The following is a 5341-nucleotide window of genomic DNA, read 5'->3' as shown; positions in this document are numbered from 1 at the left end:
GGCGGCGGCAGGAGCTGACAGCGGAGCGGCGGCCGGCAGCGCGGCGAGGGACAGCGACACGGCGGCGGCACCGGCCATCACGGGCCCCGCCCGCCGCCGTCGCCTTGCGTCATCCCCGCCGCTACCGCCCACACCATAGAGCGGGGCGGGGATGGCGGCTAGAGCGGAGCTCGGGGTCGGGCCTGCAGGGCCCTGGGTGGCAGTATGGCACCGACACAGCTCTGGGCTGGGCAGGGGGGAGGCTCTGTCCGTCCTTAGGAGCTGTTAGGCCGAGCACGGTAGTGCCACAGATCACAGCGTTGTGTGAGGCAGAGGGGCAGACCACAAACAGAAACACTGACCACAGAGGTCAGCACTTGATTTTCGAGTCGGTCATTTGTGCTTGTTCGCATGTGTAAGAAGCAAATTAGGAGCAAGGCACGTCCTTCTAACAGCCAAGAAGGAAGCACACAGCACCTCGCCATTCTCGTTTTCGATTGCTTTGAATGGCTTAACGTGGCCACGTCTACGGGGAGGAGAGGCGATGTGCTCGCTACCTCAGACACCTGAGGGGGGCGGATGGAGGCGGGTTGCTGTTAGGTTGGGTGTCCGAAAATTCTTTAGTCAAAGTTGCAGTGGCAATTCGGTAACAGCTGAACGCAGCTTAAAGCCATTCCGCAGTTGTAACAACAGCGATTGTTAAGATTATGCAATCTCGGCTAAAGCTTGTTTCGCAGTGTCGCAGTGGTTTGGGGATTGAACGTTTCTCTGGAGAGTTGTTGTTTGTTATCGTTATTGTTCCTCTGTTTACTGAAAATAGGGGTGTCTCTGGAAGCAGAGGTCTATGATCACTGGTGAACGTTTGCCGTTGTGCTCTCTGGAATTTGTAAGCAGCCTGAAACCACAGCCCCGAGTGTTGCAGTTTCTTCATTTTCATTTCAAGGGAATTGTGCATTGAAATCTCATAAGTCCAATTTAAGCATGGAACGTGCATGTGTTACATCCAACCATTTCCTACAGTCGTACACTCGCAGAGTGGTTTGAGTTGGAACAGACCTTAAAGCCCACCCAGTTCCAGCCCTGGCCATGGATCAGGCTGTGCAGGGCCCCATCCAACCTGGCCTTGAGCACCTCCAGAGATGGGACATCCACAGCTTCTCTGGGCTGTGCCACGGCCTCACCACCCTCTGAATTAGGAATTTCCCCCAACATCAAATCCCATCATCTAATATAGGTGAGGTTAAATTGATACCTTTCCCCTTTTCATAGTGATAAAATAATGTTATATATGTGTATAAGCATCACAAATGTCTGCTCCCCTTCCTACCCCTACAGCTTCCCTTTTTTTTTTTTCTTTTTTTTTTCCTTTTTTTTTTTTTTTTTTTTTTCCCCTCTTTCCATTGCAAATGTCTTTTCCTGCTAACATCAGAGGAATACACGAGTTCTCTTAGCTGGGACAAGAAAAGCAATCCATCTGACCTCCCAGATCCTTCCTTGCCCTGTACTGAGATGAAAAATCAATGTCCATGCTAAAGAAAGACTCTATATGGCATTACAGAAGTCTTAGCGTCAAGGTCACCTAGCTTTGTTTTGACTTCAAGTTTTTTTGAGGCCATCTATGTTAGATGTCAGGTCGTGGTAACTATCATTATTCTTTGTTATTTAAAATTTGGAGTTGTACTGTTTTCTATGTCAATATATTTCAAATACATGGAACTCTCTTTTGTAAGTCCTACGCTTGCAGTCCTACTTTTGATCCATCACAACTAGCTGCTTCTTAGCTACAGCTGACTGACAATGAAACATGAAAACAGAGCTGCCTATTCCACATGTTCTCCATTTTTTGGTCATGCATGAGTTCCAGCTGAAAGTTTGAACCTTGCATTCCAGGTAGCCCAGGTAGGAAAGGAGATACATTTTGCTTTCAGAGCCTCTCCTGCACAGTTTAGAAATGCGCCCACAGCAGTTGTGGTAGGAAGTTGTGTAACTGTGAGCAAGAGTCACCTGTGGGAAGGCCAAATAGAGTGCTTCAAGAAGCAAGTGTATTTCAGAGAGGGGTGATATGTTTTTATTGTTATATATCGCTACCAGCAAGAGCTGAGACCATGGCAAGCAAGTGTTGCTAGCCAGAACTTCCATCTTGTACTTGCCTGTTCCAGTGTGTATGACTCACATGTGATTACCCTGAAATTCCCTCCTGGATAGAGGAGTGGCTGGGAAGAGACAAAGTCTCCTGTTTTCAGGTGGGTGGAAAGGTGCTGCCACGAAGGGTGCTATGATTTTGTCTTCCTGGGTCATATATGCTAGCTCTCAGAGCACACGTTGAGACTTTCAGCTGCATATAGACTGGATCAATGGGCTGAGGTTAACGGCATGAGTTTCAGTAGGACCAAATGTCGGGTCCTGCATTTTGGTCACAACAACCCCAGGCAACCTTACAGGCTTGGGGAGGTGTGGCTGGAAAGCTGCCTGATAGAAAGGGACCTTGGTGTGCTGATGGACAGTTGGCTGAATATGAGCCAGCACTGTGCCCAGGTGGCCAAGAAGGCCAATGGCATCCTGGCTTGTATCAGGAACAGTGTGGTGAGCAGGACTAGGGAAGGAATCCTGCCCCTGTGCTTGGCACCGCTGAGGCTCCACCTCGAGCACTGAGTTTAGTTTTGGGTACATCCATACAGAACAGACATTTCAGGTGCTGGAGCAGGTCCAAAGAAGGGCAACAAGGCTTGTGAAGGGCTTGGAGAATATGCCCTGTGAGGAGTGACTAGAGGAAATGGGGCTGTTTATCCTAGGGAAAAGGAGGCTGAGGGGAGACCTTATTGCTCTCTTCAAATACCTGAAAGGTGATTGCAGAGAGAGCGGGGCTGGTCTCTTCTTACTGCTGGCAGGTGACAGGATGAGGGGAAATGGCCTCAAGTTGCGCCACAGTAAGTTTAGATTGAATGTTAGGAAACACTTCTTTACAGAAAGGGTAGTTAGGCACTGGAATAGGCTCCCCAGGAAGGTGGTCGAGTCACCGTCCCTGGATGTGTTTAAGAGCCATTTGGATGTGGTGCTTGGAGATATGATTTAGCAGTTAGGGTACTATGGTTAGGCTGTGGTTGGACTTGATGATCTTTGAGGTCTTTTCCAACCTGGGTAATTCTATGATTCTAATTCTGTGAAATAGGGCATGTAATCTAGGCAGTTTCCTTGTGCCTCAACCTTGTTTTGTCTTCCTTGTCTATGGATATGAATACATGATCACACAAGCTGGAGCCCTTCAGGGCTTCCAGGAATGTCTGTACCTAGCAAGGAGGCTGATTAAAACCAGCAACTGCCAACTAGCTGAAAAGGTCAGGGTGGACGTTAAATGAAACTGCCTATGAAACAACAGATTTAGTGATCTGTAGGACCAAAATGAAGAGTGAATATGAACTTGTAGAACTGGATGTTAGGAGTCCCCTAAAAACCTCGTATAACAGGTAAAAGGAAGAGTGAATTCGCAGGAGCTGCTAGTTCTTTTAAAGGAATGATATTAAAGGCAAACATTGGTTTTCATCATGAGGGAAAGAAAGTGTAGTTAAGAAACCAGTTTGGCTAAATTGCTCAAACATGAGAAAGAAATATGTAGGGGAAGAAAAAATAAGTTGTGATATTGAAGCTGATGTAGAATCAAAGAATCAAAAACCAAAATGAAAAGCAACTAGCAGGCTAATAAAAAAGAATCAGTCTAGAAATATACTAACTGTGTGCTGGATATGGTTCTCTAACTGTAAAGCAGGAAGACTAAAGGTATCAGAAAGACATTGCCTCCTAGGCCTCAGTGAAACCAGGAAACTGATGCAATAACAAGAGAAGGTAGGATTTTAGCTTCAGCTAAGAAAAGGATAGAGCACTTACTCAACTCAGGTACTTTCAGATTAACCTCACATCCCTCTTTAGTTTCATGCTGGAGTATTTAAAGATTTTGCTGACAGAATCTTAGTGTCAATAGTCAATATCTTTGAGAATGTATGGTTTTTGGGTAGGAAAGAGGGAGGCTATAGAGTGACAAGTACGGTGAAAGGAAGGGTGGAGAGAAAAGAAGAAATGTGAAATAGTATGTCAATAAAATATATTTGAATTCTTAGAAAAACAGTGAAATACAAATGCTTGTGCATTGCTGAAAAATAACAGAGAATAACTGTCAGCAGGAAGATATATCTCAAACATCTAATTGCCTTTATAACAGAATGACCAGTTCAGTGGATAGAGAAGAGCTACAAATGTGATATATCTTGATTTTCATGTTCATTTTAATTTGATTCACTTAAGCAGATTAATAAAGTATGTTCTACATTGATCTACAATTAGGTACCCGCAGAGCTTGCTGGAAAACCAGAGTAGCAGGATGGTGCTCTACCACATGGGCAATGTGTACATCAAATGGGACTGCACAGATTCAGCACCTGGTGCTAATCATTAATGACCTGATGGATGTTTATAAAAGTGAAAATGCTTATTGCACTCACAAATGTATCAGGCAGGAAAGGATTAAGAATGTTAGAGGACAGAGACAGAATACAAAATGAGTTTCAATTAGAAATATGAAAAAAAAAAAATAATGGGAAGCTATTCAAGTGAAACAGCTGTAGACCTAGACAGGAATAATCAGCTGGTAGGGGAAAATGGTTAGGTAGCAGTTCAGTACAATAGTAATTCTGGCTTTGTGCGGTCACAAGCTGCGTATGAGTCAACAGTGGCTTGTTACAAAAAAAAGTTAAGCGTCCTGCTGGGTTGTATTATAAGGATTAGAGTTTGCAAGACTTGGCCAGTAATTCTGCTTTGTTAAGCAGCTGTAAAGCTGGTTTTGGATGTTGCATGTCAAGAAGGCTGTGGACAACCTGAAGAATGTCTAGATGAGAGCAGCCAGAATGTAAATGGGCCTATGGGAAAAACTGAATGTGTAGAAGAAATGATGACAGTCCAGTCCACAAATAAATAAGAACTTATGACAACATGGGAATAACCTGTTCAGTTGAAATCGCAACCAAGTTATTTTAGGTTAAACGTTAGAATAAAATGCTCTCCAAGGGAAGAGGTACTGGAAATAAAGACTTCTGGAAATACAGTCACAGTCTGACACTGGGGTTTTAAGAACAGTCTACTTATGTAGCATATCCTCTATAAATAGAAATTTCATAGGTGTAGTGGAACTGCCTGGAGGCAGAGACACTAAGAACATGATTTTCTGAAGACCAATTAGCCCTATGTTTCCATTGTTTTTAATGCCATCGAGGCCAACTGAGGTCGCAGAGTGGACTGGAGTGGATAGGAGTCCTGTCCACTGGTACCATTTATTATCCCATCATGTGTCCTAGAGTCCGTCCCACTCCAGGTG

General features: G+C 44.6%; 1 long non-coding RNA gene across 1 annotated transcript; it reads left to right on the top strand.

Moving 5' to 3' along the window:
• Window positions 1-178: 178 nt before the first annotated feature.
• LOC146762095 (uncharacterized) lies at window positions 179-1188 on the top strand. Its single transcript, XR_014942942.1, has 2 exons — window positions 179-348; window positions 800-1188. It is a non-coding gene; the product is annotated as an uncharacterized LOC146762095 (long non-coding RNA).
• The last annotated feature ends 4153 nt before the right edge of the window (window positions 1189-5341 follow it).

Source organism: Coturnix japonica, chromosome 2 (genome assembly GCF_054131305.1).
Source record: "Coturnix japonica strain WE chromosome 2, WE-NBRP24, whole genome shotgun sequence".
Classification (NCBI taxonomy): Eukaryota; Metazoa; Chordata; class Aves; order Galliformes; family Phasianidae; genus Coturnix; species Coturnix japonica.
This window is presented reverse-complemented; position numbering and strand designations above follow the sequence as displayed.